The sequence below is a fragment of the Schistocerca serialis genome, chromosome 6 (assembly GCF_023864345.2).
Source record: "Schistocerca serialis cubense isolate TAMUIC-IGC-003099 chromosome 6, iqSchSeri2.2, whole genome shotgun sequence".
Lineage (NCBI taxonomy): Eukaryota > Metazoa > Arthropoda > Insecta > Orthoptera > Acrididae > Schistocerca > Schistocerca serialis.
In genome coordinates this window covers 374,468,120-374,495,622 of record NC_064643.1, presented here as the reverse complement: position 1 = coordinate 374,495,622, position 27,503 = coordinate 374,468,120, and the positions used below count along the sequence as shown (strand labels likewise).

At 41.8% G+C, this 27,503-nt stretch overlaps 1 long non-coding RNA gene across 1 annotated transcript in view; it reads right to left on the bottom strand.

The window, feature by feature from the left end:
• Window positions 1-27,503, bottom strand: part of LOC126484559 (uncharacterized) — a 189,218-nt gene that overhangs the window by 35,275 nt on the left and 126,440 nt on the right. Inside the window, exon 2 of the long non-coding RNA XR_007587877.1 lies at window positions 443-595. This is a non-coding gene — a long non-coding RNA (uncharacterized LOC126484559). The remainder of the gene's footprint in view (window positions 1-442; window positions 596-27,503) is intronic.

Here is a 27,503-nt window from a genome sequence, read left to right as displayed (position 1 = left end):
AACATCACTAAAACAAAGGCGTTTCTCATTACCGTGGGATCTTCTCATAAAATTTCAGTCACCAAATTTCCCCTCTGAACGCGAAAATATTTTGTTGACGCCGACCTACATAGTCAGGAACGATCATCATAATAAAAGAAGGGAAAGCAGAGCTCGCACGGAAAGTAATGTGTTCGTTCTTTCCGCGCGCATTTAGAGAGTGGAATTATTGCGAAAGTGATGCGATGAACCCTCTGCCAGACACTTAACTGCGTTTTTCCGAGTATCCGTGTAGATGTAGATGTACCCAGTTGTGAATTTGGGCTTCGGGCAAACATTGGTTCGGTAGTACGAAAGTCGTGCTTACATGCTTTTTTTAAAAGCAGAATCTGATATTGCGTTCTTTTTCTGTTGTCCTCAGTGCACTCTCAAGCGTCTGGGTGCGCCACCTCCATTCAATTACCTTAATTCCACGAAGCAACGTTGCGGTCGGTCTCACGGTTCGGTTGACCTTTCCGCGGGAATTCAGCTAATCGCATGCACAATGACTTCCAGGAGGCGAGCGTCCATTCATGAAGCGGCGTTCCAGCACTCCGTTGACCGCTGATGTACGAGCCTGTGGGAACGAACGAAAACATGTTAGGAATTAGAGAGATCGGAATGAGATGTGCTGTATAACGATGCTATTTCGCTGTGAAGTACAGCTTTCAGCCTTTCCGGTAGCTCTCGTGAACGTTAGTATTAAGTATAATTGTTCCGGATTTGCCGTGGGTCGGAATGTGATCAGTTTCTTCAAGTGTAACAAACAAAAGAAAGCTTCTTAAGATTTGCTGCCGTCTATGAACTCTTTATTGTTATGTTCCTTGTACCTTGGTTTAAAGTTTCTTCCTATCTGACCCACGTTCTTCATTTCACTGTCTTGACATTTCATTTCCTTTACTCCTACTTTTCCCATTCAATTTTCATCCGTGCCAGTCTTATGTTTCAGCTTTGCCTGCAGTTTCTTATCTGTCCGAATTTCAGTCTTAACTTCTTTGTTGTTGAATAATGTAATTCTGCAACGTATAATCTTTGTAATCCTGTGGGCCTGCTGCCTAATAAATGTCTTTCAAGTACGTAATAAATTTGTATAACCAGTTATGCTACTATGAGTATTACTTTTATTTGAACCCTGACCCTATTCCAAGTATACAGAGATTGTCTGTAACAGTATATCCTATAAATTTTGGTAAATTTGTTGTATCACATGTGAGTTACTTGCGAATAATATGATTTTACATACGTTTTCAAGTCCTGACTTCAATGCAGTGTCATTGTTTCTGTTACTGTATATTTGTTACTAATTATGTTTCACTTTAATGTAGTAGTAATTATCATTTTAGTAGCATGTTATGACTATTCATTTAGTAGTGCTCAGAAATTAACCTTAGTCTGTAGTTGATCGACGATCATAGATTTTGTTATTTCCGTTGCTGTTATTTGTTTACTGATTTTTTGTTGTTATTGTAGCAGTGATCAAGTATGTGTTATGTATTGGAAAACTCAGGTATATATAAAATTCACAGCAAAGGCCATGAAAAATTCTACACAGGACTGACAGGCAGAAACTTCGCCACTAGATCTTGAGAACTTGTTAGACTAAGTGACGACAACCCAGCCACCTTTTTCCATCAAATTATAAATGAATGACACACAACAGATTGATTGGAAAATACTGTCGATATTTTACACATAATGATGAATATATTTGAGGAAATTGAGATATACTTACACACAAGAAATTATCCACATTTAATACTCAGGGAACAAATTGACCTAAAAATATAAACAATTTATCGAGAATTTAATTAACACTAGCCATCAAGATCCTGAATAAACAATAATACAACCAGAGACAAAATTTAACTTAAGTAACACAATAGATATTCTCTCAGTATAACTCAATAACATCGCAGATAGAATTGTCAACAAAGCAGATGTAAGAATACAATATTACTGATCATCTAACATAATTACTGCCACGAAATTTCAACTGCAAATTAAGTTTATTTCTGACAATTATGAATGAAACTTCAGATCATAACACACACCAGACTTACACAGAAAAAAATAGACAGCTACCTAGATAACAAAACCGGTGATCAGCTGTCACAAATGCTATCACTATATGTTAACAACAGACTAAAATTTATTTCTGCGCACTACTGAACGAAGTCAGAATATTCTACAAAACTGATTATTATTCTTACATTAACGTAGAATATAATCGGTAACAAATAGACAGCAACAGAAACAATGATAGTGTATGTAAGTCAGGACGTGAAAACGTATGTAAAATCATATTATTCACAAGTGACTCACATATGGTACAATAAATTTACCAAAATTTACAAGATTTTCTAGATAACCCTACGATGGATGTATAGTTGGAAGAGGCCCACAGTTCAAATAAAAGTAATACTCGTAGCAGCCTGAATGGTTATACAAATTTATTATATCCTTTGGTATGAGGTTGACAGTTAACTTTATTTAGTAAAGAGAGTTCTTTGCGAGTGTTGAGCACCATCGACAATTACGAACGTAATACCATTACGAACAGAGTGTTCAAATGGTTCAAATGGCTCTGAGCACTATGGGACTTAACTTCTAAGGTCATCAGTCCCCTAGAACTTAGAACTACTTAAACCTAACTAACCTAAGGACATCACACACATCCATGCCCGAGGCAGGATTCGAACCTGCGACCGTAGCAGTCGCGCGGTTCCAGACTTTAGCGCCTAGAACCGCTCGACCACCCCGGCCGGCTAACAGAGCGTCTTATATGTTTGCCAGTGCGTGTCTGCTGCTTCCTTATTTCGACTATGCCTAACGGCAAATTAATTTCAAGGTTTATAATACAGTATGGCACTACTGATGGGTTTCCGTTACATTTGTATTGGTATGTGTAACAGTGCGAAGAATATATTTGTATTTTCCTTTTCATGTAGAACGTGATAATGGGATAACGTTGTCCCAAAATATGTCATGTTAAATAAATCATCCATTTAGACAACTGGTGGATAATAATCTCCTTACTGATAATTTAGTGATATAACTAGTTTGTAGTTCTGACAATGAGTTACTTAGTAAAAACAGAATATGTGGATTTCCGTGCCTTATTGCGGGCTCCTGAATGGAATGTCGACAGGATACTCCCACTCTCCACTCAACGTTGAGAGAAGCGTATACATCACCTATCGCTTGCCTCGTTGGCGGTATATCCGTGAAGAGTTGCGTAAACTTCCAGCTGGTGCGCCATTCAAACGGCTACAGAAGCAGCACAGCAATTCTTTATATTCACTGTACGTTTACTTTGTAATTCTTCATCGTACCTGCAGAGGAGCTATATCACTGAATTTGTTTCATAGAAAACTGATATTTTGGTGCAAATAATATAGTTTCGTTAAAAAAGAGTTGGTTATCAGTGAAATTACGAAAATGTTTTGATCTACGGTCCATGAGTACTCTGATCACTATTTGCCAAGCTGAAAAGAAATTACAAATATCTTTACCAAGCCAGACGTTACTTGGGAGGGGGGGAGGAGGGGGGGGATTACTGACAATATTTCTGTCGTTATTATTTCAGGGCTATTTTTCATGTATTTTGGTATGAGGGACCCGTGGTCTCTGGTGACTCGTTACCCCATTTATCTACGTATTCATCCTGGAATGAAAATATCTGCACTTTGTATCTTCTCTGGAAACTAACTTGTTCTCTTCACTCATGGTAACCTGTTCGTAACAACGGTAATGCCTGCTTTGCTCTTCGTCCACAAGTTTGAATTCAGTAGTCTTCGCATCTATTTCTTACAGTGTTCATTATGCATTGACGATAATAAATCCCCGGTACGGATATTATCCCTGATGAAGTGTTGGCCGACATGCAGCCTGCTTATGGGTTCACTGACTGCAATGGAAGAGCGGGACAATGACGCTATGTTGAACTGTTTATTTTAGACGCATTCACATGGTGTGATACAATCGTAACCAGCTGGGCCAACAATGGCAATCGTCAGACGACTTCGACGTTTCTCTTTTTCCCTACTGCAGCATCTGAAGGTTGCCATTGTAAGTCGAAAATGGTTATGATTGTATCATATAACGTGATTGTAGGTTTTCTTATTTTTTCCTTCTGTTACAACTGTAGGCAGAAACTGCTTATGAATGTATGACAGACTGTCGTAATCTCTAAACTGAACAGACGTGTTCATAAACAGCCAGTCACCGATCTCCTTCAACAGACTGTCTTTTTTTCACTTCAGAGTGGTTTTGAACGTGTGCGAGTTGTTGCATCTCGTGACGGACGGCTTCGTGATAGCATACTACAGTCTCTCACACTGTTACTAAGATATTTTCACAGAAACAGATGTAGCTGGGGTAAAAAACCACATAAATCATAATTACATTATTATTCTGTAACGATCCACAGAAGACCACGAGTATCTTATATGAAAATACTCAAGAATATCCCTGAAAAAACGAAACGCAGTCCTGGGCGAGTGAATGTGGAGTTCCGCCGAAGCTTCATCAAGAGAGTTGCTGACTGATAGTCGCCTCTGAAACCTGTCTACTACTGTCTCCGTACGTCCAAGGGAATAAGTGTAATAGAGTTCTTGGCATAAGCCACTGTTACCGAGCGAGGTGGGCGCTGGACTCGCATTCGGGAGGACGACGGTCCAAACCCACGTCCGGTATCCAGATTTAGGTTTTCCATAATCTCCCTAAATAGCTCCAGGCGAATGCCGGGACTGTTCCTTTGAAACGGCAGGGCCGATTTCCTTCCCTATCTTTGACACAATCCGAGCTTGTGCACCATTTCTAATGACCTCGAGATCCGGGACGTTCCTTCCTTCATGAGCCACTGTTGATAGTGATCCTTAGATTACTGTGCTATCACAGTTGCAGCGTTGTAACGTTTCCACTATATTTTATTTCTGCACGGAATTTAGCCTAACTTTGCCTCCCAATCCGTAAAAGTGTATGTATTACCAAAACTATGTCCACACTAACTGTTATCCAACATAAACTCGTGTACTAACTTTTGACTAAACAGAACTTAAATGGTTCACATGGCTCTAAGCACTAATGGACTTAACATCTGAAGTCATCAGTCCCCTAGACTTAGAACTACTTAAACCTAACTAACCGAAGGACTTCACACACATCCATGCCCGAGGCAGGATTCGAAGCTGCGACCGTAGCAGCAGCGCGGTTCCGGACGGAAGCGCCTGTAGCCGCTCGGTCACAGCGGCCGACAAACAGAACTTGATTTGAACTGAAATGTAAGTGATATGAATGTAACTTTTTCTTTACATTAAATGCGTAACTGAAGTAAAACAGTTATCTGGCCCTAATCAAAATTTCCACTTACTTGCGTCTTGACAACATTATTGCAGATTTCAAAAAAATGGTTCAAATGGCTCCGAGCACTATGGGACTCAACTGCTGAGGTCATAAGTCCCCTAGAACTTAGAACTACTTAAACCTAGCTAACCTAAGGACAACACACACATCCATGCTCGAGGCAGGATTCGAACCTGCGACTGTAGCGGTCGCGCGGTTCCAGACTGTAGCGCCAGAACCGCTCGGCCACCAGCGGCCAGCTTGCAGATTTCTCGAAAGCACAACAGCAAACAGCAAGCAGTGAACGGATAAGCTAGATTTCTATTTCTAAATACGTACGCAAACTGTTGCATGTGGTAATGCGTAATGACAAACAGTGGCATGAGGAGAATAACGATACCTATGAAATGATATCCCAAGACAACAATTTCAGAATGAAGAATATATTCAAAAAGACGGAGTAAATTTAATTTTGTCCATATTTTGCAGCTTAAAACGTGACTGTATTCAAAACATTGGAGGTATGAACTTAACAACTACTTCAGTCACAACTTTTTCGTGTTTTATTAACTATACGTTGCATTTCGGACCTTGTGGGTCCATCGTCAGGTGTAGTTTGTCTTAATACATGTTTTATTTCTTCTCTTGAATGAGGTGAAATGCATATTCCTGTCACAAAAAGGTTTAATGTTAGGTTATGAAATTCGTAAGTGGAACGCGGAAAATATGTGGAAAATAGTGAAAAATGAACACCGTAAACTTACCACATAATCTAAGGAATGCGTTTTTAACGTTTTGGCACCGGCAAACATTCTTTTCTCCGTCGTTTTAGTACATGTCACTTCATTCAACCGGTACATTTGCACACACATGTTTATAAACACCTCACAGATGTTTTTGTACATGGTGTTGTCAAAGATGAAACTTCGTGTGATCTTCACGCACAACATAGGTCTGAACAGTACTGTGCTTAACAAAGTAAGCAATGACTTAAAGAGGGTTCAATGTTAACAGAGAATTTCTATTTAAATCAAACAGCTTAATCAATTAATATGTTATTGTTTGACTTAGGGAAGTGGGTGGTGTTTTCCTCAGCTCTGAGCAAGTTAACTAGCTGACAATAATCATTCCTGGCAGCGCAGTGCTGCAGTCTCAACATAATAACATTTTCCAAAATTTATCTCCTTTTCGCCTTCCAATGTACAGGGTGTTACAAAAAGGTACGGCCAAACTTTCAGGAAACATTCCTCACACACAAATAAAGAAAAGATGTTATGTGGACATGTGTCCGGAAACGCTTAATTTCCATGTTAGAGCTCATTTTAGTTTCGTCGGTATGTACTGTACTTCCTCGATTCACCGCCAGTTGGCCCAATTGAAGGAAGGTAATGTTGACTTCGGTGCTTGTGTTGACATGCGACTCATTGCTCTACAGTACTAGCATCAAGCACATCAGTACGTAACATCAACAGGGTAGTGTTCATCACGAACGTGGTTTTGCAGTCAGTGCAATGTTTACAAATGCGGAGTTGGCAGATGCCCATTTGATGTATGGATTAGCACGGGCCAATAGCCGTGGCGCGGTACGTTTGTATCGAGACAGATTTCCGGAACGAAGGTGTCCCAACAGGAAGACGTTCGAAGCAATTGATCGGCGTCTTAGGGAGCACGGAACATTCCAGCCTATGACTCGCGACTGGGGAAGACCTAGAACGACGAGGACACCTGCAATGGACGAGGCAATTCTTCGTGCAGTTGACGATAACCCAAATGTCAGCGTCAGAGAAGTTGCTGCTATACAAGATAACGTTGACCACGTCACTGTATGGAGAGTGCTACGGGAGAACCAGTTGTTTCCGTGCCATGTACAGCGTGTGCAGGCACTATCATCAGCTGATTGGCCTCCACGGGTACACTTCTGCGAATGGTTCATCCAACAATGTGTCAATCCTCATTTCAGTGCAAATGTTCTCTTTACGGATGAGGCTTCATTCCAACGTGATCAAATTGTAAATTTTCACAGTCAACATGTTTGGGCTGACGAGAATCCGCACGCAATTGTCCAATCACGTCATCAACACAGATTTTCTGTGAATGTTTGGGCAGGCATTGTTGGTGATGTCTTTATTGGGCGCCATGTTCTTCCACCTACGCTCAATGGAGCACGTTATCATGATTTCATACGGGATACTCTACCTGTGCTGCTAGAACATGTGCCTTTACAAGTACGACACAACATGTGGTTCATGCACGACGGAACTCCTGCACATTTCAGTCGAAGTGTTCGTACGCTTCTCAACAACAGATTCGGTGACCGATGGATTGGTAGAGGCGGACCAATTCCATGGCCTCCACGCTCTCCTGACCTCACCCCTCTTGACTTTCATTTATGGGGGCATTTGAAAGCTCTTGTCTACGCAACCCCGGTACCAAATGTAGAGACTCTTCGTGCTCGTATTGTGGACGGCTGTGATACAATACGCCATTCTCCAGGGCTGCATCAGCGCATCAGGGGTTCCATGCGACGGAGGGTGGATGCATGTATCCTCGCTAACGGAGGACATATTGAACATTTCCTGTAACAAAGTGTTTGAAGTCACGATGGTACGTTCTGTTGCTGTGTGTTTCCATTCCATGATGAATGTGATTTGAAGAGAAGTAATAAAATGAGCTCTAACATGGAAAGTAAGCATTTCCGGACACATGTCCACATAACATATTTTCTTTCTTTGTGTGTGAGGAATGTTTCCTGAAAGTTTGGCCGTACCTTTTTGTAACACCCTGTATACTTCATATTATTCCTTGCTGTCCATTATAATAAATCTTTCTTCACCTGACAGATACCATTACAAGGCAACACGGCTCTACTGAATACGTCCAGTAGCTACAAAACTTCGACTAAGAATGTATCAGACTGCGCAGAGGCAAAGACTCTGCCACGACGAGACCGAAGATTGTTTAACAGTAACGTAACTTGCTCTCTATCTGACGTGCAAATCGATAACATGCAAGAACGATAATGACCACCTGACAGCGTATTTGGGAAGAGGTACGACGTGTTTGGTTTAAGGGAGCAGCTTACAGAAGCAGCGAGTGCGTCGCGAGAGCCGTGCTGGGCGCATCGGGCGGTCCCGGCCGCGCCGTGGGCGGCGGATGTCGCTGGCCGCTGCCCGGCGCCGCTCTTGCAACCACTGGCTGCGGTTTTCCGCATCTCGTCTCACGCAGAGGCGCTCCTCGGCTCCGAGGCGCTCTGCACTGTGCAGAGCCCGTATCGCTTTAACGAATTCAGAACGTTTGTTCAGAACAAGTAATGTTAGGTGAAGTTATAATGAAAACGGAAATGACGCAGCTCTGTAGCTTGCCTGCCCCGTGCCTGTCTCTACACCTTTTCGCAACTACTGTGCCACACATCCATTTGAACCTGCATGCTGTAGGCGGACCTCGGTCTCCATACATATTTTTGGCTCCACTCTGCCTCCCCCCCTCCCGCCCACACACACACACACACACACACACACACACACACACACACACACACACACATACGAACACCTCACTCAGTAACCAAACTGACTATTACCTGATCAGAATCCGTCCTATCATCCGATTCCTTCTTTTAGTCAAATTGTGCGATAAATTCCTTTTCTCACCAATTCGATTCAGTACCTCATCAAACTTAGTCGATCTTATCGTCTGATCTTCAACATTATTTTGTAGCACCACATTTCAAATTACCGTGTTTAACAATTACAATACAAAAACGCTGTAAAATTTAGTGATAGAGCGGGATGTTATGAGCTATGTAAACATTTGAGTACAAAATGAAAAGGTCATAGAAAGAACTGAACAACTAAAAAGACTCAGGTATACCGAGAATCAGGAATATGGGGACAGATATGGAGGCAGTTTCAAAGAAGAAGCGGTGAAGGAAAATAACATTAAAGTATGTGAAATAGAGCATCAAGAATGAGTAATAAGTTAACAGAGATGAGAAGGTGTCTTAAGTTTGCAAGAGGTGTATGATACCATCAAACAATTCAACTCACTGATGGAGATAAGAAGAAAAAATGATTTATATTATCTACAACTTGTTATTTAGTGAATATCTTGTTTTTATTTGTGTGGCAGACGGCATGGTTGTACATATTTGATGATTCTAAAAGTATTAACTTACGTCACATTAATTTTGCAAGCAATTCGTTTTATTTCATTTATAGACATGAAAAAGTAATTTGACAAGGTTTTTTCGTTGCTGTATAAGTTTTCCACAGCGACACTTTCAAGAATGAATATGCTACGTTTTTCTTGAAATATAGACGTATATTAAAGGTGATTAGTGATTCATACATTAATTCAGTTCAAACTGTACGAAATTTAAATTGTCGTTAAGACAACATCTGAAGTGCTATCCTGTTAGCAGGTTCCTGTGTAGGGTTGGGTTGGGTTGATTTGGGGGAAGAGACCAAACTGCGAGGTCATCGGTCTCACCGGATTAGGGAAGGATGGGGAAGGAAGTCGGTCGTGCCCTTTCAAAGGAACCATCCCGGCATTTGCCTCAAGCGATTTAGGGAAATCACGGAAAACCTAAATCACGATGACCAGACGCGGGATTGAACCGTCGTCCTCCCGAATGCGAGTCCAGTGTACTAACCATCCTGTTAGCAGGAATGCACACTATTCCGTGTAAGATGGATATTTCTGATAGGAATATCCACACAAGAATTTAGGCAATTTGCACTACAGGAGGTATCGAATATAGGATGTTACAGCTAAGCTCGTAACACTTTTGCGCACTGGGATAGGTAAGAAGCTGTATTCTTTTCATTGAACTATGAACTTTTTAACGGCAGTCGAAAACCCTTGAAAAGAGAAGTGTGAAGAGGACTTTGGTTTACGGTGCAAATCTGCGAGAAAATATGACGGAAATGTACTAAATGTGTACGCCAGTACTGCATACACAGAACAGCTCCCACTTTCTACACTCGGTTTGCTTTGCAAAGCAAACTAAATTGCCATATGGTGTCAGCGCATTCCCTTCTTCTTCCAGCGAAAGAACTGTTGCACTGCTATACTCTTCCTGTCAAAGGAGCTAGACTTTGGTTCGAAGTAAACTGGGCAGGTTCTGCCTCATCTAAATGTTTCATCTATTTTTGCCCCCACATGTTTCAGTAACGTTTCATCATGATCAAAGGGGTTTCCTTTATTTTTCCGTCGAATGAAAAGTAAAATGTTACATGAGAATAACTATAGTTTTGGGACATTCGACCCAAAAAGCTTTAAAATAATATATAACTTAATAGTACATACTATTGTTTATCTATCTGTCCCTTATCTGCAGTACAGTCGATATTTCAGCTCAGTTTCTCTTTTGTAAATAACAACAATTTCTCAACAGTATATTGCTCTAAGCGGAACAAGAAATTTCAGCCAAAATTAAACTTCTGTTGCTTGGGTTATTTTGGATTTTGTTGTTGTTATTATTTATTATCAAGCTACATTTTTCTCTAAAAGTTTTGAACACAATCACTACATACCTAAAACCATGTCCGATCTCATGTAAAACCTCACGTTATCTACTTCGACACACATAACCCGCAAGCAAATTTACAGCCCCTGGCGGAAGGAACAGCGTACGAATATTATTGATTTCCTTGTCTAAACCATTTGCGCATTGAACGAGACAAAAATTACGGCTTATATGGCTCAGTCGGAGCTCTTTGTCGTAGTCTCTATACGAGATATACTATGGTGACAAAATGACCTTGGAATAGTTTCCTTCGATAACGAGTTCTCTAAATTTACCCACCATGATTTCACGAAAACTACGTCGTCTTTCTTCTAAGGATATTAGAGTTCCCCGAGCACTTCTATCATATTTTACATTGATGAACCAAAACATTATGATCACCGGCTTGATAGCTTGTTTGACCGTCCTTGGAAAGTAATATATGATTGATTCTGCGTAACAGGGACCCGACAGTTTGTTGGCAGGTTTGTTGTGGCATGTGCCATTAGATGTCTCGCACAGCTCATGTAAGTCCCTTAATTAACGGGCAGCTTATTTGCATATGCAGTGATGGCGCCAGACAGCGACTCAGATGGGTTCCACAGAATTTATATCATGCAAATTCAGTGGCCGAGGCATCAACGTGAGTTCTCTACAATGCTCCACAAACCACCGTAGCGCTGTTCTGGCTGCGAGACACGGACAGCTGTACTGCTAAAAGATGTCACCGCCGTAGGGGAAAACATCAAGCATGAGTGGATGCAGGTTGTTCGCAGCTGTCAGCATGTCTTCCATTACAAGTGCAGGAGAATGTCTCCCATGGCTTAATACTGATCCGATCAGCCAGCGTCTGTGGCGCGCTGTACATTTCGATCGCTGATGGCATTTCTGGAGAGACCAGCGCCATAGTGTAGCAAAAATGTGATTCACACGAAGAGCCTGCATGGGGGCTTAATTATTTAAAATGAGAATATTTTTAGTAGCTGTAAGTCCGATTACGCTGTTTCGTAAACGGTTGGCCCTGAGTAGTATTATTACGCTATCTGACTGCAAAGAACAACAACAAAGAATGAAATGAAAATTTTCGTTAACACAATTAATTAAGTCCCCAGCAACTATGAAACCTACGAAACCAAAGCACAAGTATAACTGTTCTGTATGTGGAAGTATGACTCAACGCACATCTGGCACGGTTCTTCTTCAACAAGACAAGAATTTTTAAATACCAATTTTACTGACGTGATAAAAGAAAATTAGAAATACTATAATTGCGCAAGAAAACCAGAATTACACTCTAATACAAGAACACACGCCAGATGCTTTGTTGACTGAACCTGTAATGACGCATTATTTAGGACACTGAAATAATGAGAAAAAAAAGAAAAGTAGTTTGTTACCTTAATTTATATTGATGAAAAGCACTCTAAACATTACAATCTCTCCACACCGACTCGCTACTACCACATCTCAACCAGAACTCTCCAATATCACATCTCAGCAAGCACTGCCTACAAACACTCTCTGCTACGAGTTCTTAACAAGTACTGACTGCTACGAGTTCTTAACAGGCACTGACCTCTACGAGTTCTCTCCAAGCACTGTGTAGGTGGCTGAATAATACTCTTTGGCGCAATCTCTGGCGCAGTGGCTCAGTGTAGCCACCTTTCAAGCCGACACGTTTCCGTTGATCGACGGTCGAATTTCAATGGTCTACCGCAATCATAATTGACGATGTCGTTGGGTCACATGTCAGCACGTAGGGGTGGTCTGCTGCGGAGCTCCGTGTTCAACAATGTACAATGAACGGTATGCTCCGAAACACTTGTGCGTGCACCAGCATTGTGCTCTTGCGGCTGAGAGGCAACAGATCACCATCTATCCTACTTTACAGAACTGACGAGCCTCCGAACCCCATGCTCCGTGAAGAGTCGTGGACGTCCAACCATTTAGCGTATAGTGGTAGTTTCATTGTCCTTCCACCTCTTAGCATGGGTGCTCACGACAGTAGCACGTGGACATTCGACCAGCTTCACCGTTTTCGAGATAATCGTTTAGAAACTCTGCGTAATAATAATCTGCCCTTTGTTAAAGCCGTTTATCTCAACGAATTTCCCCGTTTGTAGCCCATGTATTCGCTAGGGTGATTCCCCTTCCGTATCTGCTCCGCTTACATTCTTTAGTTAACGCGTCACGTGCTCACAACGCCACCAGCCAGCATCCAACTTTGCACTGGACAGTGGTCATTATGTTTTGGCTTATCAATGTGTATGGGTTTAACCGCTTTGTTACGAGCCTAGTCGCGCGTATGAATTCATACGTTGTATGCTGCCAGACGTACTTGATAAGGACGCCAAACACTGGAAGAATACTCTAGAATTTGTCACAGTAGCTTCTCATATACATTTTCCTTTACAAATGCATTGCGTTTGCCCAGAACGCTAACCAACAAATCCAAGCCTTCCATTTCCATTCACAAATACTGATTTTCAACAATAGTCCCATTTGATACCCCTAAGTACACTACTGGCCATTAAAATTGCTACACCATGAAGATGACGTGCTACAGACGTGAAATTTAACCGACAGGAAGAAGATGCTGTCATATGCAAATGATTACCTTTTCAGAGCATTCACACAAGGTTGGCGCCGGTGGCGACACCTACAACGTGCTGACATAAGCAAAGTTTCCAACCGATTTCTCACACACAAACTGCAGTTGACCGGCGTTGCCTGGTGAAACGTTGTTGTGATGCCTCGTGTAAGCAGGAGAAATGCGTACCATCACGTTTCCGACTTCGATAAAGGTCGGATTTTAGCCTATCGCGATTGCGGTTTATCGTATCGCGATATTGCTGCTCGCGTTGGTCGAGATCCAATGACTGTTAGCAGAATATGGAATCAGTGCGTTAAGGAGGGTAATACGGATCGCCGTGTTGGATCCCAACGGCGCCGTATCACTAGTAGTCGAGATGACAAGCATCTTATCCGCATCGCTGTAACGGATCGTGCAGCCACGTCTCGATCCCTGAGTCAACAGATGAGGACGTCTGCAAGACAACCACCAACTGCACGAACAGTTCGACGACGTTTGCAGCAGCATGGACTAACAGCTTGGAGACCATGGCTGCGGCTGCCCTTGACGCTGCATCACAGACAGGAGCGCCTGCGATGAATCCAGGTTCTGTTTACAGCATCATGATGGTCGCATCCGTGTTTGGCGACATCGCGTTGAACGCACATTGGAAGCGTGTATTCGTCATCGCCATACTGGCGTATCACCCGGTGTGACGGTATGGGGTGCCATTGGTTACACGTGTCGGTCACCTCTTGTTCGCATTGACGGCACATTGAACAGTCGACGTTACATTTCAGATGTGTTACGACCCGTGGCTCTACGCTTCATTCGATCCCTGCGAAACCCTACATTTCAGCAGGATAATGCACGACCGCATGTTGCAGGTCCTGTACGGGCCTTTCTGGATACAGAAAATGTTTGACTGCTGCCCTGGCCAGCACATTCCCCAGATCTCTCATCAACTGAAAACGTCTGGTCAATGGTGGCCGAGCAACTGGATCGTCACAATACGCCAGTCAGTTCTCTTGATGAACTGTGGTATCGTGTTGAAGCTGCATGGGCAGCTGTACCTGTACACGCCATTCAAGCACTGTTTGACTCAATGCCCAGGCGTATGAAGGCCGTTATTACGGCCAGAGGTGGTTGTTCTGGGTACTGATTTCTCAGGATCTATGCACCCAAATTGCGTGAAAATGTAATCACATATCAGTACTACTATAATATATTTCTCCAATGAATACCCGTTTATCATCTGCATTTCTTCTTGGTGTAGCAGTTTTAATGGCCAGTTGTGTATTTATATGATGTGATATGCTCAATAGGTTCATTACTAACCATGTATTTAGATAATTTCGTGTTCTCTCTCTCTTTTTTTTATAAACATTATCTTACGTTTCTTCACATTAAAAAGAGCTGCTGTTCATTACAAAATGAATTTTTTTTCGACAGAATGATAAACGGAACCGATCTGGCGATGGTGAAACAATACTGAAATATATTTGGACGAGAAAAGAAGGTTGAAAAAGTGCTTTCCAACGTCGGTAGCGAAATACTCGCTCCCTTGCATGTCAGCGTAGCGAAAACATTTTGTTCGGGCCTTGAACCGTTCACTAAATATCCGGGCTGTGCACTTCAGGTGTTTAATCAGTGGCCGTGTACTTGTAAGCTTAACAGCAAACAGCTTCTCTTATTACTGCTTACTCTCTCCGCTGTGAAACTCTACAGGTGTCGACGTTTCGTAATGGCTCTTGGCTTCTGCAACGCGACGTTACGTTTACGACTTGCAAGTTACGCAATCCCGGCTACCTTCCTCGTCGCTTCGCTAAAGTGATGTCCCTTTTTCTGACCGAATTAAGTGCATTTTTTTGCTTTAGCTGTTGCAGTTTACACTATCTTCCATTATGTTGTAATTAATTCTACGAAGTCGCAAAACAGCAGCTCGGTAATGCTCTCCACCATTTTACCTCTTGGCCTTTACGGCAGCAAAGAAGCGACAATGCATTGAGTGTCCTTCAAGCAATGAACAAGCTAATGCTAGTGTGTCCTCACTATCAAGGTCCTCTGTGCTAGCGTGCAGACGCAGCGCATCATGAAGAAGTGTTACCTAGTTCTCGCTGCCAACGCCCATATCTGCCCAACACTTGCCGGCCTACACGTTCTCGTGTACCTTAACATTATGTTGTCTTCCTTCTGCATTTCGGATATGTCTGCTGAGCCCATTTCTTAACCTCCTTATCTATTTGCAGTACTTGTGAAGTGCCAAGCCACTTGAAATTGGCCTCTTTTGCAGCGCTATACTTGCTGTTAATAAATTATCGTTTTCGCAGTCTAATTATTTCAGTTTTGGATCATTATTTGTCATTGGTCGCTTGATGATAGCTTGTTTAATGTTGCAGTACCAGCCTTAAATGATTAAATAAACCGAAAATTTCAGCGTAATTAAAGGCACAAAAAGACACGTAAAGCTAGAAAGCAAAAACCACCTATCAAGAAAAGAAGCATAAAATACAAGATTTTCGTTCATTGTTTAAAAGAATAGGAAACAAAAAATTTTTTCCACAAGTAAAGTTTTTGCCAAACAAGGATCTGAAACAATACTAAGACTTTTTCTCAACCAAAATGAAAGTAAAAACCTGATATGTTCATCCAAAAGTGCAGTTGACATGGGTCAACTAAATCATGGTTGTGGAAGTGTAGAGCAGATCTACGGAAGATCAGCGAATTCTCTATAATTAATTAGATAATGAAGGTTCCAATATAAGAATAGTCATACTTAGGATCACGAGCAGTATTTAATCATCCAGCGCCGAAACAAGTTACACAAAATTCACAAAACAGCGTGATTTTTTTCAGCTTGTGCAAACTCTCGGGATTGATCGACGAGAGGATACAGAACAAAAAAGGTCTAATGAATTTATGCCTGGAAATGCATTGTTTCCATGTTAGAGAACATTTATTCAGTGAATACTTTGTTACAGAGACTGCGGTCTAATACGTGCTGTACCACAGTTACACTATCCGTGATTTCCTCCTAGAGGGTGGTACTGTTCGTCTTACTTCATGCTTAGCGCCCTCACTTGCCATAGTAACTGTTAATGTTGTGTCCGATTCACTTCTCTTGCAGACGGATCTTGTAGTGGATGTGATACAACGTTGTACACAATGGTTCTGTATTCGAATCGAGATCTTGCCGACGTATTATGAAGGGCAAACCCGAAATGTTCGGACACCAGACTTGGAGGAAAACGTCATTAACATTGTGGAAGGCGATCGCCGTGTCATTACCAGGCAGTTGACCCGGCAGTACATGGAAGCCAGAGGACAGTATGGAACATTCTCCATGATAGTTGTTACTCTCCACATCACATACGACCTGTGAATCGTATAGTATCGACAGACTTGCAAGTTTTGTCACTGGTTTCTTCAACAGGCAACCACGATTCCGGAATTTTTGTCATCCACCCTATTCACATATGAGGCCAACTTTATGCGCAGTGGTATCTTCAACTTTCGTAACTGTCATCTGTGGGATAATATGCAGAACCCCAACGGTGTGATGACAGCGAATCATCAGCATCGGTGCAGCCGGAGTGTGTGGACCGGGATAATTGGCGACTGTATTTTGAGACCATTCTTCCTTACACGTAGAGTAACAGACCAGAACTACCAGCGTTTCTTGCGGGTGGCTTTGCCTCTACTGTTGGAAGAAGTGCCATTGATGATTCGAAGGATTATGTGGCTGCTACATGATGGTGTTCGAGCCCACTTCGCCGTTAACCTCCGGACGCATCTCAGTCGTGTCTTCCCTGGTCGATGAAACGGACGAAGGAGTCCACATGCAAGGCCTGCTAGTTCAGCACGTATCGTGTATGCAGAGCCCATTCCCGATGTGGAGACTCTGGAGCAGCGTATTCAACCTGCCTTTGACAATGAGTGAATAAATGGTGCCTAGCATGGAAACCGTGCATTTCTAGACATAAGATCATTAGACATTTTTGTTCTGTATCCTCTATTCGATCAATCCCTAGAGTTTGTACACTGTGCAAAAAATCATTCTGTATACTGCATGCCAAAACTTTTCGCGCTAAGATTCTAGACCCCATGTAGACATGTGATTTCGTTTTGCAATTCAATTCGCTCACACTCTGTTAAATCATCAAAACTACATTTCTTGCAAAATGGCTCTGTGGTTGACAGTGGAGTACAGTAAATGCATACACTGCTTCTCTATAGCCTAGTGTTATCGATGAGCGATACACTTTCCATATTCTACTGTGACACTACCGTCACATATCACGAAGCGATATTGTCTCAATTTCTGCTACTTTTTTGTTGTTATTTTATAAAGAGCACTGGATACGTGTGTAGCGGGATGTGTGACTGACAAGTCTCAGAATAGGACCACTGCAAGGCCTTCAGTACAGCAAGTGGCAGTGTTGGTCGTAAAGAGACGTGCAGCGATTAACTGCTACTTAGAGTTTCGACGAATGGCATGTGCCATACATGGGTGCCGACTGCAATGTTTCGCTCGTTAAGGAGCGTGCCACACTCGGGCTCCGTGCCGCCATTAAGACGAGACCTCCGCAGTCCGCTGTCTCTGTTTGTTAAGGCGTGCGCGCACATGTTTTACGAGCTCGTCCTTGCGTCTGGCTACGCCCACTTCCCTCACGTGTCTACCATCAAGCCTGGCCCGAGCGACTCTGGTATGTTGTCTGTTCGGGTGAATATAGCCTATACGGCGTTTTAACCCTTTAAGTGACACTGGTAAATACATTAACCAGTCTTAAATGCTGCTTATTACTTTATTTTTCGACAGAGAATAGATTTTACTGGTATTAATAAATTCACAGTAGTTTCTGTGATACTTGTGAATACAATTTGCCTATTTCTAAATCGGCAGGCTTGATATCAGCGAACCAGGGAGTAATGATATGAATATTTCGACCTTCAGAGATGGTTATGTATTCAGCTAGCATTTGTCCCCTGTGAACTTAACTGTTCTGACATTTTCTGATGTAACTAAGGCACTTTTAATTCACTGTAACATTACCTGCATTACAAAGAATAAAATCAATACGCTCGTGTTGCGCAAACATATTTACAACTGGTTTTCTTCCTTGTCGTACATGGAAGCAAATGAATTGTAGTGAATTCAGTTCCTAGTGACATCCAATTGTACTGATTATACGCTACGATGTTTCTAATTACGTCGAAAATGTTAGCCGCTGACAATGCACACGTAAGACGGTTACTGAAAATATACAACAAGACGAAACACACATTTATGTATGCACCTGAATATAATGGACATATTATTTACTCATTTTTGGTAGGTTTTTATAGTTAGAGGACATAATGACATTCGCGTTTCTTTTAGATCTACAGTGTGTCCCACGATTAGTGGTGGGTATTCAGGCATGTGACAGGAATGATCATTCGAAGTAAAAATGTCAAGTAAATATGGGCTGTAAAATGCATACTTCAAGAGCTATAAGCACTTGTTAATTTTCCATACTCTGAATCAAATTCCCTCTACTGCAAGCTCTTTGCTTTCCATATTCTGCGAGGAGGTAGTATGGACCAAAACAAGAAAACCGTATCCAGCAAACATGTGCTCTAGAACGCATACCTTTAGAGCTATGAGCATTTTGTCAGTAGAAAACATACTTATCACAGTAGCGGAAATGAACAAATGCTCATTGCCTTTAACACCTTAACGTACACACTATAGAGCCCCTCCCTATTGGATATTTTTCTTGTTTTGGTTCATACTACCGCCTCTCAAAATACGGACAGCAAAGACCTTGCAGCAGAAGAAATTTGCTTCACAGTATAGAAAATGAAGAAATGCTCATAGCTCTTGACGTATCCGTTTTAGAATCGATGTTTATTAGACTTTTCTTATTTCGAGTGATCACTCCGTCATGTCGGTGAATATGGAGCATTCCTCCTGGGACACCCTGTAGAAGAATGCTATCATGGAGGTGGCATAGGTCAGGTCCATGGAAAATGAAGTCCCGGCTGAACTTGTAATAAACAACTAGGAAGGGGTTACAGAAGTTCACGCAGAACATTCAGAATTTGGAGGAGACTCTGATGCAGGTGATGCAGCTACTGTCTCTACTTCAAGCACTACTACAGCAACGTAGTAGTCCAGGTAACACGGTGTCAAGTCGACCAGTGTCTGAAACGTTTAATAAAGATACAGCACATAGAGCAGACTGTTTGCCTGAGCTTGAAGAAGCATTTTAGGAATGTAGTGAAACTGACTTTGATACTGAAGTGGCTGCAAAATTAGATTTATATGCATGGTCTAAAATTGGTTGTGAACCCCTGACCTTTGGGAAATATGTTCCTCCTGAGAGCAGAACAAAATCTGACAATGCTAATATCCTGTGATTTTTTTTCAGTATAGATTTTGTGGTCTTGGTTCATAACAACTGAGCTGACTACTATTCCCAAATAATACATATTGACATGTATTTCACTGTTATGCTAGGTGCCCCGCGTGGTCGCTCAAGCAACGGGGTGTCATAATATAAATTGTTTTTAACTTTTGTTTCCAATTCGAATTCAGGTGTTGACGCCTTACTGGGAATCTGCTCCTTCTTCTGCAACCGTTAAGGAATAGCTGACAGATTTCAAATGCCACCGTATTTCTTCTGAAGACCAAAACGCCGTGAAAATGCATAATACGGATTTGGACCACCGGGATTAAGACTGTGTGTAACAGCTGTCACTATAGGCTTACTTGATGTGCGAGTCTTTCAATGTAGTAACGGTAAGTCAATTTTCCCTCGCGCTCTGGTACAAAGTGGGGACTGGATATATTTTAACACCTTTAGGTACTGCCGTTTGCTACGGAGGACACTGCTGATAGAATGTGCTTCTGGTCTACCAAATTTACACTGAAGGGCATTTATCATCCTGTAATGTGCAACTCATTTACCTACTATCATCACTGAGACAGGTTGTCACAGTCGAAGAAATTACTTTTAGCAACAGCGGTAAAAGATTGCTGTTGCCTAAGATGGAGATAAACTGACATAAAGAGCCATAAACTTCATATAATGATCATATTCGCTATCACTTGGAACTCAGCATGAGCCATAAACTCTGTGGAGCGATAGATACTGTTGATATAGATTAGGTTCGTGCGTAAGTTCCAGGGTTTTAGTTTTGTGTGTTGGTATTCCTGTTGCTATGGGTTCACTTATCAATTGTTATTTTTTATTTGTAGTTCACTGTTTATATTTGTGTTTACATCTTGTCATTTTGTCAGTTGGAGAAAGTTAGTGGAGCCGTGGACGCTAGAAAATGGAATGCCAAGTGGAGAAATAGGAACATTTCTGTGTATGGGGATAATACCATTGAGTGGAGCCGTGGACGCTAGAGAATGGAATGCCAAGTGGAGAAATAGTAACATGGGGATAATACCATTGACAGAGCAGGGCAAGAAAATGGTTTTTTCCTTTTAAGGAGGATCGTTTTGACATTAGTAACTATCAACGTACAGGAAGACTCTTGGGGTTTGGCGAAGATCATTTAAACGCATTATCCACAAAGATCCACGTCAGTGTACTCGAGACCTGGCAATTGCGATGAAATGTGATCATTCCACCATCGTTCGACATTTGCATGCATGTATGGGTACCGCATGTTCTAAGCCAAAATCATAAAAAGCAGTGGGTGGACATATGTGCATGTCTACTTGCTCGTTATCAATTGGCTCGTGAACAAGACCGACCATTCCTATCCCGTAGCGTTACTGTTAACGAGAAATGGTGTCTTCATGCTAACATATAGAAAAGAAAGGAATAGTTGAGCCCGAAGAAAGCAGTAACTCCTCGTACAAAGAGCTGCGCGCATCCACGAAATATACCGTTGTGCACCAGGTGAAACAGCTACGGTGTGGTGTACTACGAATTGCTTCCGCGAGGTGTAACCATCACTCTTGGCATTTATTGTCAACCGAGACGTCTAGAAGATGCAATCCAAGAACAACGACCAGGAAGTCTACATGAAGCGATGCTACTCCACGATAACGTCCGACCACATTCTGCTAGACTCACAAAAGACACTAAACAGGTTTGGGAAGTCATTCCTCGCCTAGCTTATTTACCTGATCTTGCTCCCTTAGATTTTCATCTTTTCCGCTCTCTATCGAACAACCTTCATGGGACCTCCTTTCCGGATGAAAATGCACTCCGAACATGGCTCAATGAGATCTTCTCCCCAAACCACGTGATTTCTGCAGACGCGGAGTTGAAAAATTACACCAGCGTTGGCAGATAGTTGTAAACAGTGAAGAAGAATACATTGATGACTAAAGTCTCTTTTACGTGTATCTGTTGTGTTTATTAAACTTATGGAAAAATGCTACGAAGTTACGCACCAATCATCGAAATAAACTTCATAACACTTCGTCTAGTCACAAAAAGTGTCACAGTCAATAGAGTTCCGCTTAATAATTTCAAACAAAAAATTCCTTCTTAATAAAACAATGCTTTATAGAATTAAAAACTATATAAATCCATGTTTTATCTCAGGGAAGTATTTAAACTGAAGAATATGGAGAAGCTATCCACATTTAAACCACTTTTAGATTTTTTAAAGTACATCTCCCGCAAAACAAAATATAGTTCTTTTTATATTCATTTTAACATGTTTCTGCACCTATGTGTCGTCCAGTGTGTGTCTCGACTTATTTATAAACGTATTGTACAAAGTTCATGTTATTTTTCCATATTTAGGTCTATTACTATTTTGATTACTCATCTGAAACATCACTAAGTGTAGAGATAGGTTTGTATAAGTTTTACTAGTTTTCATGCCTTCTTATAATTTCATGGCATGTAATTCGCAATGTAGTCAGAAGAATTTATTTACAGAGTTACTATTGTGAATAGTTTTTCCGAGAGGAGTAGTGGCGTATGTTCTGTACCTATACTATCTGTCGAATGTACATCTTTGATGAGTTTATTTTGTTGGTTATAATTACATAACTTGTTTAACCTCTTTTAACTTTCTCTAACCTACTTGACGAAGGTAGGGACATCTCCAGCACACCATCACGCTGGTGTCACCTTCTTTGTCAAGTCTAGTATTTGCAAGCGCCTGTTCACCTGACTGTGCAAATCACATCGGATCCACCTCAGATTTCTTGATCGGTGTCACTCTTTCTAAGAGATGCCACCATTATCACAAGTCAGATCAGGCTAATGTAGTTTTTCTCTCCTGTGTCATAGTTGTACTCTAATATATTCTTCCTGACCTATAACGTACGTTTTTGATGCTATTTACACCGAAAATTATACTGCTAATTTATTTATTCTTTCAGTTGAAAACCAAGAATTCTAAAAGGTAAGCAGAAGTCGAAAAATATTTATTTAAAGCACGTTGGAAAGAAAAAGATGAAGTTCTTAAAAAAAAGGAACACTGCATTTTCATTTAAAATCTGAAGAAAAATGGTTTCAGGGAAAGGAAGCGTTGGGCTTTCTGTAGGGTTGAAGGATGTGTGTATAAATACAGGGGCCGTTGACTGATTTCTAAGCAAATGAAGGCAGGTGTGGGGTGGTGGATAGCGGAAAGGCAGAGAGGGAACAGAAGCTCTTGGTTCGGGTGGGTCTGGTTTTGGGGTGTGGGGGGGGGGGGGGGGGGAGGTGTAAAGTTGGAGGATAGTTGGTAGCAAAATAGAGCACTCAGGAAACATACAGCTAGGATGGACACCAGATCAAGGTTACGAGGAAGGTAGAAAAGGGAGGGAAGGGACCTCTCTAATTGAAAAGAAACAGGGAAGGACAGGTTAAATCTAATAGGAGGGAGGCGTGTCAGGACAGAAAGGGTATCTGTCAGAATTGTGCTTGGAGAGGCAAAGAGGAGTGTAAGTGTAGAGTGCGTGGGATGTGTTGATACATGTGCGGGAGCACACCAGAATTCATTGGTGTTTCCAACAGAGTGCTAAAGATTTGTTCGCATATGCTATGCCCCAAGTTATTTGACATATGTAATGGATCACTGATTCAAGCCATTTATCCAGAGAGACTGAAATATGCCATTATTAAACCCCTCTGAAAGAAAGGTGATAGGAGAAGTGTAAGTAATTACCGACCTATTTCACTACTTCCACTAGTTTCCAAGATTTTTGTAAAATTGTATATTGCAGAATAGTATGTACTAGAGCAGCAATAACATCCTCAGGAAATGGAATGTCATTTACACTTTAACTCACCAAATTTTACAAGCATTAAATAACAAAACAGCACCGGTTGGTATTCTCTGCGATCTATCTTGACTATGTTAATCACAATATTTTCCAAGATAGATTGACGTTTTATGGGGTTGATGGTACGTATAACCAATGGATACCAACATATCTAACCAGAAGTATTTCAGCTAATTCAATCAGGGGTTATTCTTCTGAATGTGACAAAACAGTAGACACCATTCACGGATCAGGCCTTAGGCCTGTTCAGACTGGTCGACTGCTGCCTTCAAGGCGTGATCAGCACGCCAGCAAACCCTCCAGCCGTTGCGGCCAGCAGATGAATCCTGATGAAGCCACGACTTTTTTATTCAAGCAGCACCTCGTGTGGCCTCACAAGAGCTGAGTGTCCATAATTACTGCAATGCGTAACATGGGGAGCCGTGGTCTAGGGGTGCGCCGGCACGGTAGCTCAGCGTGTTCGGTCAGAATGTTAGCTGTTCTCTGGAAAAAAAAAAGAACTGAGTGAACGGGTATCATGGGAGGGACGTCTGCTCCGAACAAATGCAACGAACAATAACGAATAAAATGAGATTTAAAAAAAGCGGGTCGCGTCTTTGGTGGGGAATCAAAACGTACTCGATCTTGGGTTCGAACCCACCCAAGGCTTAACTTTTGAATAATAATCAGCATTGGCGGCCCCAGACTTCCGTTATAAGAAGTCAGCCTCATTCTGCCAACCGCCTTGTCAAAGAGGTTGGAGGAGCTGACAGAGGTTCAGGACACTCTCTTAGCCTTGGGGTGGGAAACTGGCCCTAAAGGCAGAACAATCAACAATGATCAACGGCAAGAGGTTGCAGAAGGCAATAGAAACCACTGAATTAAAGATACATAATGACAGAATGTGTATCCACCGAACACGCGGCCTGTAATTGGAAAAGTGTCATGATCATCTTTCCACTGGTAAAAGATTCCGTAATAGTCACCCATTTGGATCTCTGGTAGGGGACTGCCAAGGGGGAGGCGACCATGAGAAAATGATTGAATAACCAACGAAATGATAATGTCCTACGAGTAGGGGCGTAGAATGTCAGAAGCTTGAACGTGGTAGGAAAACTAGAAAATCTGAAAAGGGAAATGAAAAGGCTCAGTCTAGATATAGTAGGGGTCAGTGAAGTGAAATGGAAAGAAGATAAGTATAGGGTATTATCAACAGCAGCAGAAAATGGTATAACGGGAGTAAGATTTGTTACGAATAAGAGGGAAGGGCAGAGAATGTGTTATTGATCAGTTCAGTGATATCGTTGTTCTTATCAGAATCGACAGCAAACCAACACCGGCAACCATAGTTCAGATATACATGCCGACGTCGCAAGCTGCAGAGGAACAGGCAAAGAAAATATATGAGGATACTGAATGGGTAATGCAGTACATAAAGGAATATGAAAATCTAATAGCCATGGCGAACTCGAATGCGGTTATAGGGGAAGGAGTAGAAGAAAGGGTTAAGGGAGAATTTGGGCTTGGTACTAGAAATGAGACAGGAGAAATACTAATTGAGTTATGCCACAAATTTCAGCTAGTAATAGCGAATACTCTGTTTAAGAATCGCAAGAGACGGAGGTACATGAGGCAGAGGTACACTTGAAAAACACCGAGAGGTTCGGAGGATTCCAGTTAGATTAAATCATGGTCTGGCGGAGATTCCCAAATTACATACTGAATTGTAAGATGTACGCTGGAGCAGAAATAGACGCAGATCACGATTTAGTAATGATGAAGAGTAGGCTGAAATTTAAGAATTAGTCAGGAAGAATCGATGCGCAAAGAAGCGAGATAGGGAAATATTAAAGAATAGAGAAATACGCTTGAAATTCTCTGAGGCTATATAGAGACTGCGATAATGAATAGCCTAGTAGGCAGTTCAGTTGAAGACGAACAGAGATGTCTAAATAGGGCAATCACAGAAGTCGGAAAGAAAAACATAGGTACAAAAAAGGTAACTGCGAAGAAACTGTGGGTAACAGAATCAATACTTCAGTTGATCAAAAAAAAAAAAAAAAAAAGGAAGTACAAAAATGTTCAGTGAAATTCACGAAAACGGAAATACAAGTCGCTGAGAAATGAAGGAATTAGGGAGTGCAGGGAAGCTAAGACGAAATGGCTGCATGAAAAATGTGAAGAAATCGAAAAAGAAGTGATTGTCGAAAGGACTGACTCAACATATAGGAAAGTCAAAACAAACTTTCGTAAAATTAAAAGCAAGGATGGTGACATTAAGAGTGCATCGGGAATTCCATGTTAAATGCAGAGGAGGGAGTTGATCGATGGAAAGAGTACATTGGAGGCCTCCGTGAGGTGGAAGATTTGTTTGCTGTGATAGCAGAAGAAAAAAGAGTAGATTTAGAAGAGACAGAGGATCCAGTATTAGAATCAGAATTTATGAGAGCGTTGGAGGACTTAAGATCAAATAAGACAGAAAGGATAGATAACATTCCATCAGAATTTCTGAAATCATTGTGTGAAGTGGCAACAAAAGACTATTCAGCTTAGTATACAGTCTATGATGAACCATCTGACTTTCGGAGAAAATCATCCACACAATTCTGAAGACTGCAAGAGCTGACAAGTGCGAGAATTATCGCACAATCAGCTTGACAGTTCATGGATCCAAGTTGCTGACAAAAATAAAGAAAATTGAAAATGTGTTAGATGACGATTAGTCTGGCTTTAGGAAAGGTAAAGGCACCAGAGGGGCAAATCTGATGTTGCGGTTGACTATAGGAGCAAGACTAAAGAAGAATCAAGACACGTTCATGAGATTTGTCGACCTGGAAAGAAGTTCGACAATGTCAAATGGTGTAAGATGTTCGAAATTCTGAGGAAAACAGGGGTAAGCTATGAGGAGAGATAGGTAATGAATAGTATGTACAAGGACTAAGGGGAACAATGAGTGGACGAGCAAGGACGAAGTGCTCGGATTAAAAAGTGTGTAAGACAGGGATGTAGGCTTTCGGCCCTACTATTCAGTCTATATATCAAAGAAGCAATTATGGAAACAAAAGAAACATTCAGGAGGGGAATGAAAATTCAAGGCGAAAGGATATGAATGATACGATTCGCTGATGATATTGCTATCCTCAGTGAAAACGAAGAAGAATTACATGATCTGTTACACTATGTAATCAAAAGTATCCGGACACCTGGCGGAAAATGACATAAGTTCGTGGTGCTCTCCATCGGTGATGCCGGTATTCAATATGGTGTTGGCGCATCCTTAACCTTGATGACAGCTTCCCCTCTCGCAAGCATACGTTCAGTCAGGTGCTGGAAGGTTTCTTGGGGAATGGCAGCCCACTCTTCACGGAGTGCTGCACTGAGGAGAGGTACCGATGTCGGTCGGTGAGGCCTGGCGCGATGTCGGCGTTCCAAAACATCCGAAAAGTGTTCTATAGGATTCAGGTCAGGACTCTGTGGAGGCCAGTCCATCACAGGGATGTTACTGTCGTGTAACCACTCCGCCACAGGCTGTGCATTATGAACAGGTGTTCGATCGTGTTGAAAGATGCAGTCGCCATCCCCGAATTGCTCCTTAACAGTGGGAAGCAAGAAAGTGCTTAAAACATCAGTGTAGGCTTGTGCTGTGATAGTGCCACGCAAAACAACAAGGGGTGCAAGCCCCCTCCATGAAAAACACAACCACACTATAACGCCACCACATCCGAATTTTACTGTTGGCACTACACACGCTGGCAGATGACGTTCACCGGGCATTCGCCATACCCATTCCCTGTCGTCGAATCGACACATTGTGTACCGTGATTCGTCACTCCACACAACGTTTTTTCACTGTTCAA